Source organism: Pongo abelii, chromosome 9 (genome assembly GCF_028885655.2).
Source record: "Pongo abelii isolate AG06213 chromosome 9, NHGRI_mPonAbe1-v2.0_pri, whole genome shotgun sequence".
NCBI classification, from domain to species: domain Eukaryota; kingdom Metazoa; phylum Chordata; class Mammalia; order Primates; family Hominidae; genus Pongo; species Pongo abelii.
In genome coordinates this window covers 33,746,230-33,764,148 of record NC_071994.2, presented here as the reverse complement: position 1 = coordinate 33,764,148, position 17,919 = coordinate 33,746,230, and the positions used below count along the sequence as shown (strand labels likewise).

The 17,919-nt window shown below is 42.4% G+C and overlaps 1 protein-coding gene across 4 annotated transcripts in view; it reads left to right on the top strand.

Moving 5' to 3' along the window:
- Positions 1-17,919, top strand: part of KIAA1549L (KIAA1549 like) — a 297,476-nt gene that overhangs the window by 85,718 nt on the left and 193,839 nt on the right. The gene's annotated exons all lie outside the window — the stretch shown is intronic.

Genomic DNA, 17,919 nt, shown 5'->3' with positions numbered 1-17,919 from the left:
TTTTCTTCTTTTTATTTATCTATATTTTCTAATTTTTCTGCAGTAAAATTGCTTTGCTGAGGTATTTGAAAATAGGTAAAAAGCATTAAAATTGAATTGGGGGGTTGATTTATATATATAACTCTCTTTCCCTAAAGAATAACCGGTTCTACTTTATGTTTTCATAAGAAATGAAAACATTCTTCTTTTTTTTTTCTTTGTAACAAAGAAAAAAATATTTTTATAGAGCACCCTTTCAATAAAAAGGAAAAATGATACTTACGTGCAATTTGATAGGCTGGCATAATGGTATCTATTATGTATTGAGCATCTACCATGTACCAGGCACTTGACCCATCTCACTCTCAGCTGTTACAGCAGCACTGCATGGTAGCTGCTATCATCCTCATTTCATAAACTGGGAACACAGAGGTTAACCAGCCTGCTCCACAGGTGAGTGCTGAGCTGGGATTCAAGAAAATGCCTGACTCTGAAGTTTGGTTCTCCCCACATGCCAGACTGCCTCCCTCAGCATGGAGGCATCTAGGATCACTGAACTGGGATCTTGCAGGTGTTGGCTGTGCCTTGTCACTGTCATTTGTCCCCAGGCATTTCATTCTTCTTCATGCCTGAATAGCAAAGTGATTCACACCTGTACAGCCTTTTCTCCCAAAGGACCTGTATGTTACTATTGCTAAATTAATTATCTGGTTAAAAAAATCTACCTAAATAATAAAATCAGCCAACATTTATAGAGCACTCACCATGTGCCAGACATACTGAGTCTTTTATGTGGTTTGGCTCATTATGTTTTTACAGCAGCCCTGGGAGGTGTATATCATTATGCTCCTTATTTTGCAGATGTAGAAATTGAGGCATCAAGAGATAGCTTGTCTAGGATCACCCAGCTAGTGAGGATTAGAGCTGGTTTTAGGACTTAGGCAATCAACCCCAGGGCTATATGCCTCATCAGGACACAGTGTTGAAGAAAGTGTCTGTTGCTGGTTTGTGAATGCTAGGCCTCTCTCACGCTGTAGCCAAAATTGTGGAGATTCTTTCTAGAGGAGAGGAAGGTATATGCTGACTTCCAAAGAGAGTGTGAATCATTTAGTGTCTAGCCAATTTTTAATCCGTAAGCAGATCACTATATGGACAGAGTTTATTGATCAGCAGAGTTCTTTGCTGGAGAGTAGTACCCTGAGCTGTCTAATGAACCAGTTTCCAGTAAAAAGTAGATGGAGAACAATGCTATGTAGGGGAGATAATTTAAGGAGCATATTCCCTACTTCTCTGGATATGTTTACTTTCATCCATGAGTCTTCATCATGGGTAGACCATGAAAAGGTTACATTCATGGACTACATGAACTTAGCCGTGGAAAATGGTCTTCATTAGGCTGTTTTTATATATTAACCTTCTAAATGTTTTTGAAGGTTTCAACAAAATCATCTGCAGCATACCCATTATGCAATATCTGTAAAAAAATTTTCTTTTTAGTTTTGTGCAAATAAAAGTTTAGGTTCCTTGAGTAGCTAGTGTGTTTCTTTCCCAAATAATGAGAATTATGTAATTCAACCTGTGTCTATCTTTATTATCAACCTATGTCCATCTTTACTGTCACTGCCAGGAAGCTTGGCACTAGGGAAACAGCATATTCAATGATTAGGGGCTGGAGCTCTTTGCTGCCAAATTGTTTGGGTTCAAAACTTGATTGTTCCACTCATGGACCGGTGACTTTCAGCAAATTTCTTAACTTCCGTGTTTTCCAGTTTCCTTACATATAAGTTGGAAATGATATCATGTTTCCTTGATTCTTAGCTGCACATTTTTTTTTTTTGTATTTTAACATCTCCAAAATCAAAGTGTTTTGCCATTGTTCAACAGCAGCTTTCTCTCTCTCTCTTTTTTTGGTATGGTCTCCCTCTGTTGCTCAGGCTAGAGTGCAATGGCACAATCATAGTTTACTGCAGCTTCAACTTAAGCGATTCCTCCCACTTCTGCCTCCCGAGTAGCTAAGACTCCAGGTGTGCGCCACCATGCCTGGCTAATTCTTTTTCTATTTTTTGTAGAAACGGGGTTTCACCATGTTGGCCAGGCTGGTCTGGAACTTCTGGGCTCAAGTAATCCTCCCACCTCAGCCTCCCAAAGTACTGGGATTACCTGCATGAGCCACCATTCTCAGCCAGATTTTTCTTCCTTAATGGTACTTTCTACTTACGTAAATATGATATTTGCCTCATTTGGGTTACTGTGAGAGCTACATGCAGTACCATATACACGTCACTTAGCACGTGAATGTCCTTGCCTTCTTTTTTCACACTCAATCCCAGGAAGCATAGTCATCCTTATTGTTGACTCATCTGCTTTCCTTCTCTTAACTGTTCTTCCTTTTTTATTTCAATTTTATTTAGTTTTGTTAGTCTCTTTTGCAAGCCAGTGTAAATGAATTGAAAAAAAAAAAGTAGTGTTGAAAGACACATTAGTTATGACGACCACCAGTTGAAACCATCCAGAATAATAAAAATTAATAATAAATACCAACCTCTTGGGTGAGAGACCAAGCCCATACCCACATGCTCTTGTACCAAGGAAAAATAAATGATGACTCTCTGTTGTTGAGGCAAATCCCAAGGACACTACGGAAAAAGTGGCTTGAAATAAAGGATTATTTTTCTGGCTGATAGTTGTGGATCACAGATAATCTAAACCTCTTTCTACTCAGCTGAGCATGATTAGGAGAGACTGCTTTATGTCATTTTAACTTACTCTCTATGATGTCTTTCCTACATGCTTTAACTTCTTTGCTCTCTGAACAATTATTTTAAACTCCTGCTATTGAGTGGCTCAGTAGCTGCTGGAATGAGGATTGGCCAATTCTGCTCATTATTAACAAGGAATTTTTAAAAAGTCGTTTTCCACTTTGCCTTAGGTGCAGTTCTAGAATCTCTGTTTCCATAGTTTTTCCCTCGTGCTGTATTTCTGAAGCACCCTGCTGGTGCCAGGTGGGCAGGGGCCATATAAAATGGAAAGGGGCAGAGAGATGTTTGTTTGGTGCTTACCCTGTGTGCCAGACCCTTAATTGATAGCTAACACACATTATCTCATTTGATCCTATGATAATACTGTGAGCAGATATTATTATCTCCTTTTCACAAGTGAGGAAACAGTCTTAAAGTGGTTAAGTAACATGTTCAGTATCACACAGTCAGTAAAACCTAGATCTGTGATTTAAATGAAATGCAGCCTGGTTCCAAAGATCATAATTTTTTTCATGAATACTTCCCAAAGTCCTCGTTCTATGTCATTTGTTAATTTATAACTTCCATCCATTCATTCAGGGACTTAATCATTCATTCAATCAATCAGCAAAGACTTGTCCCTTGGTTGCCCTGTGTCGGGTCCTACCTACACTGAGCCCCTAAGATAGAAAGATGAGTAAGACTTGAGTCTCTCGCTTATATCCTAGTGGAGAATGCAGATAAGCCAACAGTCACGCATCATAGGCCCAAATGCCTGCAGAGCTGTGTGTGTGTGTGTGTGTGTGTGTGTGTGTGTGCGTGCATGCGCGCGCATTTGTACAAGCTAGCTGGGGCCTCTGAATTTTTTTCTCTGAGTAACATTAATATTTATTTGCCTGCTCAAATAAGTTAGCATTCCTATGTCCCTGTCCCTGCCATGTCTCCTTAAATTCCCTCTCCATACCGCAGCCAGTGTGGTGTTTCTAGATCCACATCTGCTCAAATCATTTTCCTGCTTAAATCTCTTTGAGGGCTCTCCATGGTTCCAGGATCAAGTCCAGACCTCTTAGCAAGGCTTACTAGCTCTTTCTTGATCACCCTGTGTCTTCCCCCACCTCCTCGTGCTTGATTCAGCTGTATGGAATTTCCATTCAGATTTTTTTTTTAGCCCTGCATCTTCTCCGAACCCCAAGTCTGATCCAGCTAGATTGAACTTCGTGTAAATCTAAGGAATCTAAGAACATGCCTTGGGTCTCTGAGCTCTGGCCCTTTGTCTAGGGGTTCTCTCTGCTGAAACATCCTTCCTCCACTCCACATTCAATTCACATGGGACCTTTTTTTTTTTTTTTGAGACAGAGTCTCACTCTGCCACCCAGGCTGGAGTGCAGTGGCACGATCTCGGCTCACTGCAACCTCCGCCTCCCAGGCTCAAGTGATTCTCCTGCCTCAGCCTCCCGAGTAGCTGGGGATTGTAGGTGCACTCCGCCATGCCTTGTTATTTTTGTATTTTTAGTGGAGACGGGGTGCACCGTGTTAGCTAGGCTACTCTCAAACTCCTGATCTCAAGTGATCCATCTGCCTCGGCCTCCTAAAGTGGTGGGATTACAGGTATGAGCGACCGTGCCCGGCCCCAGGGGACCTTGTCTTCCTTCGCCATCACCTGTTGTGGGAAATATTCTCTGACCCCAGAGCCTTGCTCAGGGGCCCCACTGAGGGTTCTCATCCTGCATGCATGACCCAGTTGGAATACTTATCACATAGTTTTACAGCCTCCTGTAGATCTGCCTGTTTCCTCTCTTGGCCTCATGGGCAGGGGCTTAACTTTGTTATTCATTGAGTGGGTGGATCAGAAATTTATATGCCAATATGAAGAAAATAGGAACTGTTTATGCTTTTGTATAAGTGTGCATTGAAAAATATGGTTAACTAATGGAACAGAACAGAGGCCTCAGAAATAACACCACACATCTACAACCATCTGATCTTTGACAAACCTGAAAAAAACAAGCAATGGAGAAAGGATTCCCTATTTAATAGATTGTGTTGGGAAAACTGGCTAGCCATATGTAGAAAGCTGAAGCTGGATCCCTTCCTTACACCTTACACAAAAATTAACTCAAGATGGATTAAAGACTTAAATGTAAGACCTAAAACCATAAAAACCCTAGAAGAAAACCTAGGCAATACCATTCAGGACATAGGCATGGACAAAGACTTCATGACTAAAACACCAAAAGCAATGGCAACAAAACCAAAAAACAAAAGCCTACTTGTTAATCACAACATGCCTTATTATAGAACAAAACAGACTGACATTCTCATCTCCATACATTGTAGACTGCTTTTCCCACCCCTCACCTCTTTCCCTACCAGCTGCTGCTTCTCCAAATAAATGGCATCTAATTAAACTAAAGAACTTCTGCACAGCAAAAGAAAGTATCAGAGTGAACAGGCAGCCTACAGAATGGGAGAAAATTTTTGCAATCTATCCATCTGACAAAGGGCTAATATCCAGAATCTACAAAGAACTTAAACAAGTTTATAAGATAAAAACAACCCCATCAAAAAGTGGGCAAAGGGTATGAACAGACACTTCTCAAAAAGAGACATTTGTGCAGCCAACAGACATATGAAAAAATGCTCATCATTACTGGTCATCAGAGAAATGCAAATCAAAACCACAGTGAGATACCGTCTCAGGCCAGTTAGAATGGCGATCATTAAAAAGTCAGGAAATAACAGACGCTGGAGAGGATGTGGAGAAATAGGAATGCTTTTACACTGTTGGTGAGAGTGTAAACTAGTTCAGCCATTGTGGAAGACAGTGTGGTGATTCCTCAAGGGTCTAGAACTAGAAATACCATTTGACCCAGCAATCCTATTGCTGGGTATATACCCAAAGGTTTATAAATCATTCTACTATAAAGACACATGCACACATATGTTTATTGTGACACTGTTCACAATAGCAAAGACTTGGAACCAATCCAAATGTCTATCAATAATAGACTGGATAAAGAAAACATGGCACATATACACTATGGAATACTATGCAGCCATAAAAAAAGGATGAGTTCATGTCCTTTGCAGGGACATGGATGAAGCTGGAAACCATCATTCTCAGCAAAATATCACAAGGGCAGAAAACCAAACACCACATGTTCTCACTCATAAGTGGGAGTTGAACAATGAGAACACATGGACACAGGGAGGGGAACATCATACACAACAGGGCCTGTTGTGGGGTGGGGGGTTGGGGGAGGGATAGTGTTAGGAGAAATACCTAATGTAAATGATGAGTTGATGGGTGCAGCAAACCAACCTGGCACATGTATACCTATGTAACAAACCTGCATGTTGTGCACATGTACCCTAGAACTTAAAGTATAATAAGAAAAATATGGTTAACTTTTTTCTTATTTTCTTTTCATAACTAAGTTGATTGACCTGCACTTGACATGCAAAGACATATAAGAGTGCTGCTTGAAAATTTGGAGAAGCAGCAGCCAGTAGAGAAAGAGGTGAGGGGTGGGAAAGGCAGTCTACAATGTATGGAGATGAGAACGTCAGTCTGTTTTGTTCTATAATAAGGCATGTTGTGATTAACAAGTAGGAAACAGAACACAAGCACACACATACTAATGAAACAGTGGAAAGAACAAAAAAGCACATCCAGCACAGAGAGTGACCATTGGGCAGATGGAAAGTTTCAACCTAGAGTTTGAAGAGGGACATAGGGGTGATTTGCTTGGTTGGTGTAGAAGTTCCACATAGAGAAGGAGAGGTTGGTAAGGCCCTTGGTGAATGACTGGTTACCAGTTGAGGAGTTTGCCATAGCTACCCTGGTTATTTGGACACGTGGCAGAATCCCAAACACCAGGTCCCAAGAACAGTGTTTCCATTTGTGTTTTATCTTCACCGCTTTCTCTGCCTAGGCAGTATATAGTAGATTCCATTTTTGTTTCTAGATCAGCATTAGGGAAAATCTGTGGGCTGATAGAGGATGGCTTTATTTTGAGAGTGCAGAGGAAAAGTAATGGTGACACCCTGCAGTGAGCAAATGTACCACCCTGGAAGTCTGGCTTGCTTGTTTCATACCATCTTGGAGTTCTGGTGAATGAGAAGGTGAAAAACTCTGCAGTTAAAAAAGAAAAAGAAAAAGAACACCCAAAACAAACCAACAAAAATCTTGTCTTTTGAGCTCCTTGGAGTAGGGCATTGAGTGTTTGCAGCCACCCTGTCATTAATTCCCTGCATGTATCTACAGCCTTTTCCAGACAGCCACATTTTTCCACTGACAAAACATTTAATTCCCTGTGACATTTCTCCATCATTATAAATAGCCAGGAGTTTTTAATCATTTTTTAAGTGCCAAAGCTTTTTTTGCCCAGTGTGGCGATAGCAGTTTGAGCAAAGCCATTTGGATCCTAAAACAAATCGATTGGCAAGTATTACACTCGGCTCTTCAAAGGGAACTGCTGATTTTAGCACACTGGGAAGTTTCACAAGGGTATACATTTTCATATTTTTCTCCTGTCAGTAGTTTCCATGGCACCAAAGTTTCTGTGTAGCATTTGACGCTCCAGAGCAGCTCCAATTATCTCTAAGGGTGTCACAAAGTTTTGAAAAAAAATTATCAAAAACAAATTAGTTTCAATTCACTGTAATTACAGAGAAATACTAAGTCCTAGCAAGGAGTGTTACAGAGTCAGCCAGTCAACACCTAGTGTAGCAACTGCTGGGACATACCTGTGTCATTTCTGAGCCAGGACACACCTGCGGCTGCAGGTCTATCACTGTGGAATCATCTGGAATGATGCTGTATTGACAGTGCCTTCATCTTCTATTGTTGTACTGATCCTGTATCCCTTCCTGTTGGCCGATCCTCTTTTATGTACTGGTGAGTGATTTTCCTTATTTATAAAAGAGTGAGAAGATTAAACTTAGTGAATGTTGATTAGCATTCTCAGCACTGCTTTGAAAATATATATCATAATGAACTCTTCTCAGCTAAAATATGGCGCTCCAGAATCATAACTCTGGCCTCCATGATATTGTAATTTTCGTGAGTATACTTTATTGCTCCCTAGCCCTGGGAGGAATGAAGATACTGAGCTTATTATTTTTTTTAATGTTATAGGAACATCAATAAATAGTTTTAAAAATGTCCCCAGGAAGGTAGAAAAAGTAAATGTTGAAAGAGGGTACAATAATGGACTCAGGACTTCGTTGGCTCTGGGCTGAAGTGGGCCCCACTTGGAAGGTTTGCTTGTTTGTTGGTTTTTGTTTCTTACATGACTTTATTGACATATAATTTGTATATCATTAAATTCACCTGTTTAAAGTGTACAATTCAGTGGTTTTTAGTGTATGTGCAGAGTTGTACAACTATCACCACGATCTAATTTTAAAATATTTTATCACCCCCAAGCAAACCCCGTTATCTATTAGTAGTCAGTCCCATTGCTCCTTCGTCCCAGTCCTATGCAATCTACCTTCTGTCTCTGTGGATTGGCCCATTCTGGACATTTTGTATTTATGGAATCATATAGTATGTGGCCTTTTATGTGTAGCTTCTTTTACATAGCATGATGTTTTCCAGGTTTATCTTTATTTTAACAAATATCAGTACTTTATTCCTTTTTATTGCTGAATACTATGAATATAACATATCATCTCATTTATCAGATGATGCACATGTGGATTTTTTCCACTTTTTGGCTTTTGTGAATAATGCTGTGATGAATGTTCATGTACAAATTGTTGTGTGGACATACATTTTTGGTTCTCTTAGGTATATACCTAGGAATGGAATTGCTGGATCATATAATAACTATGTTGGACCATTTGAGGAACTACCAAACTGTTTTGCAAAGAGGCTGCACCATTTTAGAGTCTTGCCGGCAATGTATGAGGATTCTAATTTCTCCACATCCTTGTCAACACTTGTTATTGTCTGTCTTTTTTATTTCAGCCATCTTAGTAGATGTGAAGTGTAGCTCATTTTGGTGTTGATTTGTATTTCCCTAATGGCTAATGATGTGGAACATCTTTTCATATGCATAATGACTGTTTTTATATCTTCTTTGGAGAAATGTCTATTCAAATCCTTTGGCCATTAAAAAAGTTGGATTATTTGTCTTTTCATTGCTTAATTGTAAGAGCTCTTTATATATTCTAGTTAGAAGCCTTTTATCAGACATGTGGTTTGCAAATATTTTCTTCCATTCTGTGGGTTTTACTTTCTTGGTAGTGCACTTGAAGGCAAAATGTTTTAAATTTTATGAAGTTCAATTTATCTATTTTTTTTTCTTTTGTTGCTTGTACTGTTGGTGTCATATCTAAGAAACTGTTGCCTAATCCAAGGTCATGAGAATTTACTCCTATGTTTTCTTCTAAGAGTTTTGTAGTTTTAGCTCTTACATTTAGGTTTATGATGCATTTTAAACTGATTTTTGTATATGATGTGAGGTAGGGTCCAATTTCATTGTTTTACATGTGAGTATCAATTGTCCCAGCACCACTCATTGAAAAGACTATTCTTTTCTCATTGAATTGTCTTGGTGTTCTTGTTGAAAATCAGTTGACTGTAAATGTAAGGGTTTACTTTTGGACTCTCAGTTCTATTACGTTGATCTATATGTCCATCTTTATGCCACTGCCACACTGTAGTATAGTGTATTGTAGCTTTATAGTAAGTTTTTGTTTGTTTAGTTTTGGCTTTTTTTTTCAGACAGGGTCTCACTCTTTCACCCAAGCAGAAGTGCAATGGTGTGATCATGGCTTACTGCAGCCTTCACCTCTCCCTCCTCACCCTCCAGAGTAGCTGGGACTACAGGCACATGTCACCTCACACAGCTAATATTTTTGTGTGTGTTTGTTTTTTGGTAAAGATGGAGGTTTCACCATGTTGCCAAGGCTGGTCTTGAACTCTTGAGTTCAAGCAATCCACCTGCCAATCCACCCGCCTTGGCCTCCGAAAATACTGGGATTATAGGAATGAGCCACTGTGCTCGGGCCTGTAGTACGTTTTAAAATCCAGGAAGTTAGAGTTCTCTGACTTTGTTCTTCTTTGTTTTGTTTTCTTCTTTGACTTTGTTTTGGCTATTCTGTGTCCTTGAGAGAAGCTTTTAATGCTAGTGTGCCGCTTCCACTCAGGATTCTGGCTGCAGGAGGAAGTGGGCAGTGTTGGTGAATGGGCAGAGTACTGCTACAGTGTGATTTAGTGATTTGTTAGGTGTTTCCATAAGTTTCTTGCATTTTTTTTTAAGAGACTAAGTTTTGCTATGTTGCCCAGGCTGATTTCAAACTCCTGGGCTCAAGGGATCCTCCTGCCTCAGCCTCATGAGTAGCTGGGACTACATGCATGCCACTGCACCTGGCTAAGATTCTTGCATTCATATTGAAATCTTTTTGAACACCACTACCATTACTGCCCCTCAACTTTTTATGGCCCAGGGAAGCCAAAGGCCCATCTCAGAACCTTTTTTTTTTTTTTAAAACATTCTCAGACTTTTGATCCCAGCCCAGCATCTTCCCTGTCTGTAGCACCTGCTTCTGGGTGTGCCCTCTTGAATTCTTCCCCCATGTCACCCTTGATGGTAAACTTAGCCACTTCATTGGTTCTCTAAGTCATGCAATCATGCTAAGCATTTTACAACATTGGTAAACTTTATGAAGATTAAGGGGTCACTTGGAGTAATCACGTAGGGCATAGCATTCTTCCATCTTAATCATCCCTTCTTCTCTCTCTCCTCTTCTCTTCGTTCCAGATCTCCCTATTCCTATCTCCAATTGTTGATGCTCAGTTACTCAGAACAGCTTTATTCCTTCTTAGAAGTCTCATTCAGGCTTTGAAGAAAACAACTTCTAGCCTAATGAGCTCATCAGAGCCTTTACCCAACAGTGGAGGTTTTCTCTAAGTTCTCTCCCTAGAAGGAGTCTCCTTCCCTCCTGCTAAGAGAAAAAACATCTCTCCAACTGCTTTCACATGTTGACTCACAGCAAAATCTGTCAGCCCTATCAGGGAATTTGCCAGGTAGGTGCAGATCTGGCCTGGACTCTGCAGGCAGGAACAGAGCCAGGTTTCTGAGGTCCATCCTGGGTTGTACATTCTGCGAGTCTCTGAGCCCTTGGTTTCTTTATCAGAACCTCATGAACAGTTTCATGAAAGTAAGCAGACAATGGCTTAAGCATAGAAGGTTTTATTCTCTGAGTAAAAAGGCTGGAGTCTTTTTACTTACATCCCAGAGATGCAGACTCCTTTTAGCCTGTTGCTCTGAGTGTTGCCTCAGAATGAGCCAAAGTGGCTTCTTAAACTTTATGCATCGTCTCCACATTCCTTTCGGTGCCTCTTTCTCCCGTTCTTTCTTTCTTCCCTCCCCTCCCCTCCCCTCCCCTCCCCTCCCCTCCCCTCCCCTCCCCTCCCTTCCCTTCCCTTCTTTCTCTTTCTCTTTCTTTTTCCTTCTTTTCTTTTCTTTCTTCAGGACCTTGCTGTGTTACCTAGGCTTGAGTACAGTGCAGTGAACTCCTGGGCTCAAGCCATCCTCCTGCCTCAGCCTTCCAAGTAGCTAGGACTACAGGCACATGCCTCATGCCTGGCTTTTTTTTTTGGTTGTAGAAGCAGGGTCTCATTATGTTGCCCAGGTTGGTCTCAAACTCTTAGCCTCAAGAGATCCTCCCATTTCGGCCTCCCAAAACACTAGGATAACATGTGTGAGCCACTGAGTCTGGCCCTCTTCCTTTTAAGGACACTTCCTGGGAGTAACCTCCTGCCTACATTAATTGAACGAAACCTAGCCATATGGCTATACAAGGGAGACCAGGAACTATAATTCCAGGGGCCACATAACTAGCTAGTATTGGAGTGTTCTAATACTAAGCGAGAGAGGCATTAGGGAAGACAGCCAGGACTTTCTGTTACAGAGGCTCCAGTCTCTGTTCAGGAGCCCAAGAACAGAGAAGGATCTCAGACTGGAGAAGTCAGTAAGTATAGCCTGAAATAGTTGCTGACTGCATGTCAAAAATTTCTTTCAAGTCTCATTTTTTATCTTAAAACTGTGCACATTCTGCACCACAGTCCATATTATATCCATGTTTCTCATACTGCAAACTCTAATAAATAAAATCAGTGCTTTGGAGAGATTCACCTTACTAGTTGCTGCAGCTTCCCTCATTTCCTACCATGCCTCTACTTACCTCCAGGCTGTTTCCAGTTTGAGAAACAGGGCTTTCTCTGGACTTGGTGCTCCAGCTTCCAGTGTGTGACCAGGAACACGAGTAGGGGCTGCTTTGAAGGCAGCCACCCTGTAGTGACCAAACCCAGAGCCCAGTGCAGGGCCTCAAATAGGGTCACAAGAAACATTTGTTGGAAGAGTGAAAGAACAAATGAATCAACTTGTGCCTGTACTTGAGACCTGGATGGCTGTGGCTGTAGTGTCTGTTTGGGGCTTTTCTGATGCTTGTTCATGTTAATCCATCAAATAGTTATTGAATGGCTATTAGGGTACCCCCAAAATCAGGGATTTGGGGAAATTAAAGATGAACAACCATAGTCCCTACCTTCAAAGAGCTTCCATCTAGTGGGAAAGCAGGAGGCAAGTGGAAATTTTAATGTAGAGTATTAAGTACTGTAGGGTCAAACCCAGATGCTGAAGAAGCACCTAGGGAGGGGCATCTGACCCAATCTTGGGAGAACAGGGGATACTTCCTGGAGGAGGTGATGTCCAAGACAAGTCTTAGAGGTTGCATAGGAGTTGTCAGGACATTGAAAGGAGGAAGAGAGAAAGACACGAGTGAAGGCTCATTGGTGAGAGGAACTATCAGCAGTTTAAAGTGGCCTGATTATAGTTATCTTCTCAAAGGCCCTGTCTTATCATCTCATTCCTTTGCCCAGCAGCCTACTATAGTGTCCTTTGCCTAAAGACTGTGGTCTCCGCTTCCGAGCATGGCATTCAAAGGCTGTCCGTCATTTGGTCTCATATGCATGTTCCCTTCGAGTCATATTAGATTAGTCCCCATTCCCTGACCATTTTCCTCATTCTCCCCTCTTGGCTAATTTTATATCCTTTTTCTAGAATAACCTTTCCTATCTGCTCCACTGGTCAAATCCTACTCCCTTCTGGGAAGTCCTAAGATGCTGTATTTTAAAAACAGATTTAAAAAAATCTGTTTTTGTGTTACTATAAAAGGATACCTGAGGTGGGGTAATTTATAAGGAAAAGAGGTTTGATTGGCTTTTGGTTCTGCAGGCTGTACAAGCATGGCTCCAGCATCTGCTTCTGGTGAGGGCCTCAAGAAGCCTTCTATCATGGAGGAAGAGAAAGTGAGCCAGCATCTCACATGGAAAGAGTAGGAGCAAGAGAGAGAGGGAGAAGGTGCCAGGCTCTTTAAACAACCAGCTGTCTCCTGCACTCAGAGCTAGAATTCACCCATTACCATATGGAGGGCTCCAAGCCATTCATGAGTGATTCTCTGCCATGACAAAAACACCTCCCACCAGGCCCCACCTCCAACATCGAAAATTACATTTCAACATGAGATTTACAGGGGACAAACACCCAAACTATATCAGATGTCATCTGGCTTGTGAAGCCTTAAGTTTGCCCTGAAATGGACTTACTTTGCCCCACCTCCCTGATTCCAAAGCTCATATCTTTCATTATGCAGCATTGATCACATTCAGTTGTACACTTTACTTCTATAACCTTTCCCTTGCTCGTTGCTCTTCTGTGAGCAACTCGAGGGCAGGGATGCAAGGCCAATTCATCTTTAAGTCCCACAGTGCTCTTTCTCTCACTCTCTTAGAATCACATATGTGACAATGCCTGGCAATATGCGATTCTAAGAGACTGAGAGAAAGAGCACCCACTTTAGACTCAAGCCTGGATTCAACTCTCTATCCTGGCACTAATGCTATGCCTTGGGGAAGCCCTTTAACTGCACCTTGGGCTCCTAACTTCCTCATTTGTAAAAGAGAGATAATGATAATAGCCACTTTGGGAAGTGGGTTGGAGGATTAAATGAAATGGCATCAGCAAAGAGTACCGCATAGAAACTGGCACCCAGTAGGTACCCAATAAACATCTGCCAAACGAAATGGCTACAGCCTAATTGCTGCTCACTTTATTTTGGTTCTGCTTTTTCCAGACGAGGGCCTGTCATCTTCATAAACACTCCAGCGTGAGGAATGGTGGAGGAATTCTAATTATTTGGTGTTATAGACTTTTTTGTTAATTAAGGAGGGCTGCAATATTTTAAACTCACACGGGAATATCCAAGGGAATTGAAAGCCTTGCAGAATATGTATCTTCAGGGAATGTGGTGTTGAGAACTCTGGGCGTGTGGGTTTGCTGGTTGCTGCTGCGGAGCTGTGAACATTTAAAGCAGTGAGTGTGCAAAAGAGGGAGCTTCTCATTCTCCTGCAATGACTTTCTGAGCAGAGGGGGCCAGAGCTGTGTATGCCCCTAACACCCAATTCCTCACCTCCTCTTTTCTTTCTTATGGAGCCCTGATTCATAGAAGCTGGAGGTAGTTTTGCCTCTTCTGGTACTGTGGCTGCTAGTGTATGGATGCATATTTATTCATTTTTTACTTAGCCTTGTTCTAGAAAAGAATTTGCAGTGGTGAGCTTGTAAATATAGCTTGTTTCTTCTCCATTTAATGGCTCTTAAACAAAAGTGCATATCAGGTTTGACTAATGAACTTTTTTAAAAATATGTTTTTGGCCAGGCATAGTGGCTCATGTCTGTAATCCCAGGGCTTTGGAAATCTGAGGTGGGAGGATCATTTGAGCCCCGGAGTTTGAGATTATAGTAAGCTATAATCATGCCAGTGTACTCTAGTCGGGTGACAGAGTGAGATCCTGTTCCTTTAAAAAAAAAAAAAAAAAGGCCAGGTGCAGTGGCTCATGCCTGTAGTCCCAGCACCTTAGGAGGCAGAGGCAGGAGGATCACTTGAGCCCAGGAGTTTGACACCATTCTGGGCAATATAGCAAGACCCTCATGTCTCTCAAAAAAAAAAAAAAATAGCTAGACATGGTGGTGCACACCTATGGTCCCAGCTGCTCAGAAGGCTGAGGCAGGAGGATCACTTGAGCCCAGGAGATCAAGGCTGCAGTGAGCTGTGATTGTGCCACTGTACTTCAGCCTGGGTGACAGAGTGAGACTGAGACTCCATCTCAAAAATTAAAACAAACAAAAATATAGTCTCTCGCCCGCCTGCCCCCCACCCAACTCCCCCCAGGTTAGGATTCATTAAATCTGGGGTGGGCCTGGGTACATTAGTATCCTTCAGTAAACCCTCACATGTGCCCATCCCTGCTTGAGAAGCTTGGCTGTAGATCACACACATGATCTTTTAAAACCTGGAAACCCCACACAACTGGTCTGGGCGACAGCCCGTGGGAGAGACGGTAAGTTTGAATGCTTCTCAGGAAATCTATTACTGTGCTGAAATTGGCAAACTGCCAAGGCAGCTCTGAAGGGAACGAGAATCTGCAGTTTTGTTGAAAGACAAGTTTACTCTGTAATCAGGGACTTGGCTAATGAGTGCACAGGCCATGCTGATTAGGGAATAAGACATTGAGATGAATGAATGGGGGTGTGTGCTCATTGGCGAAGCTTACCTCCATCTCTCTCTCTGGTCAGCCCAGAGGCTGGGGCCAGATGTTGAACTAGAGGAGCCTCAAGCTTATAAGCCACAGGTCAAATTCAAAGAGGTTGTCCAAGAAGAGGAGGAACTAGTAGATGCTAGACGCCCAGAATCCAGAGCAGTTTTGATGCAGCAATCTTTAAACAACAAAGGTCAGATCGTGTCACCATTTTGCTTAAAACTCTTCAAAGGATTCCCATTGTACTTAAAGTCTGAACTCCATACAGTAGCCTACTGGCACCTACCTGTCCTGGCCTCTCTCACCTCTCTTCCTAGCTCCTACACTTCAGCTGCTATCCCTGGAATTCTCAAGCTCACCATTCTTTCAGAACCTTGCAGTTCCTTCTTCAAGCGCATCGCCCCCACCCTGCCAGCTCCTGCTCATCATTCAGGTCTCAGCTCAGTTGTCCCCTTAGAATGGCACAAAAAATGTGCACCCTATTAAAAATAACCTCTCCCAACATCACACTGAAACACGTTACCCTGTCTTATCTTTGCTTTTTCACAAAACCTATTCCTGCTTGAACATCTTGTTTATTTACTAATGTCTATTGTATGTCTCTTTCATTAGAATGTAGGCTTTGTGCATTTTGTTTGGTTCTGTATCTCTGGCACCTGTAAGAGTATTAGGCACAGTTGGGAGTTCAACAAATAAGTGATTGAGTGAATGAATGAATCAAGCCAGTAAACTGGAGCCTAGAGGGCTGAGCCCCAGACTGAAGTTCTAGCAACTCAGGGTCAGTGCTTGATCAGGCCAAAGGCAGTAACACTTCAGTATCTATGCAAGGAGGTTGTTACCCAGTAGTAGCAGAGCTGCGTCAGTTAAGAATAGAGCTAAGTCAGCCTGCTTCTCCAGAGGAGTATCCCTGGAGCCTTCTTGGCGAGGCCTGAGCCCGAGGAGGAGGAAGTGTTTCTACCTGGGTAGAATGCCCCCCACCACTTTTGGAACACTGGGTGGGGAGCTGAGAGGTCTGTCTCTGATACTTCAGAAAAAGTGAACGCTTAACAAGATGTAGAAATCCAGTGAGGTATGACTCACAGAAATGTTCTCTCTGACCTTCTGCCCAATGGGATGGAACACAATAAATTTCAAGATGTAAGATATTTAATGTAGGGTTTTTAGAAAGGCACTGTGATGAATAATCTGTGGTGGAATGCCATGCAGGCATGCACACACACACACACACACACACACATACACACACACACACACACACACGACACTACCCCCCTTTGCATGTGGTTCTCTTCGGTTAACTCTTGCTCACTTTTCCAGCCTTGTTAAGGTGCCATTTGCTTTCGGAACCACTGGGTGCTGGTCAAAGTGCTCTTATTGGGTGATCTCTTTAGATGGCTTTGTCTGAGCACATCCTCCCCTCTTGGGATTGTCAGTTACTTACTCCCACCCTCACTTCCTAGAACTGTGAGCTCCTCGAAGGACTGTATAATTTGTCTTTATGTTTCTGTCACCCAGCACAGTGTCTGACCTACAGTGGTGCTTAATTAATGTCTGCTGAATGCACAGATGCATACACACACACACACACATCACTGTGGGAAACCACTTAGGTGTTGTCCAAGTTCATAGACCCAAGGAACAGCCCCAGAGGCACAGAGCACCTGCTGTACTAAAATAGGTGGAGACCTGTGAACTACAGATAAGACAAGAGGGCCACATTTAGACAGAAGGTTTATGGTCCAGCCAGAGGGGGCGTTGGCTTGTCACATAAAAGGGCAAGGCTTGAGTGTTTCTCTGAGATTTACTTCCCCTGCAGTAAAAGGGCAGGACAGGGGAACCAACCTAGCAACATTAAAATCATTGTCTTCTGTGGTATGCAGATTCACCTGACCTTGAACTCACTGATGACATGGTATCGATTGCACCACCACCTGCAGTCCCGCAGCAGCAGCTGCCAGCAGAAGCCATGCTAACACAACTCACAGAGAGGCAAGTTTTGTTCCAGCCTGACAAGCATGCCTGGCTTTGCAAGCCCCCCAGACGGGCAAAGGTTTCTGCAAAGCTATGTCTTGCAGGGATTGCAGTTTTGTCTTGGGGAAAACACAGATTGGCCTGAACCCGTAGGGGGAGGAACAGAGTGAAAGAGGTTTTTTCAAGCTCTGCAGAGCTGTTATAACCACATGGAGCAGATTTCAGAGCTGATGGGCTCCGCCTGCAGAAGGCTGCATAGCAACAAGGGAGGAGTTCTCCATTTCTGTCCTTTTAAAGAGCTGGTCACAGATAGGAATAGCATTTTTTTCATCTGATTTTTATATTGTCCTTCGTGTAAAGAGTAAGCCATGATTTTGCTTTATATGGACAGATAGAGTGGCCAGAGTTCAAGCCCTTCACTTGAGCTATCTCATTTAATCCTCAAAATATTTCTATAAGCAGGTGCTATTATTTTTTAAAATTATGATGATGATGATGATTTTAGACGGAGTCTTGCTCTGTTGCCAGGCTGGAAGTGCAGTGGCACAATCTCGGCTCACTGCAACCTCTGCCTCCCGGGTTCAAGTGATTCTCCTGCCTCAGCCTCCCGAGTAGCTGGGA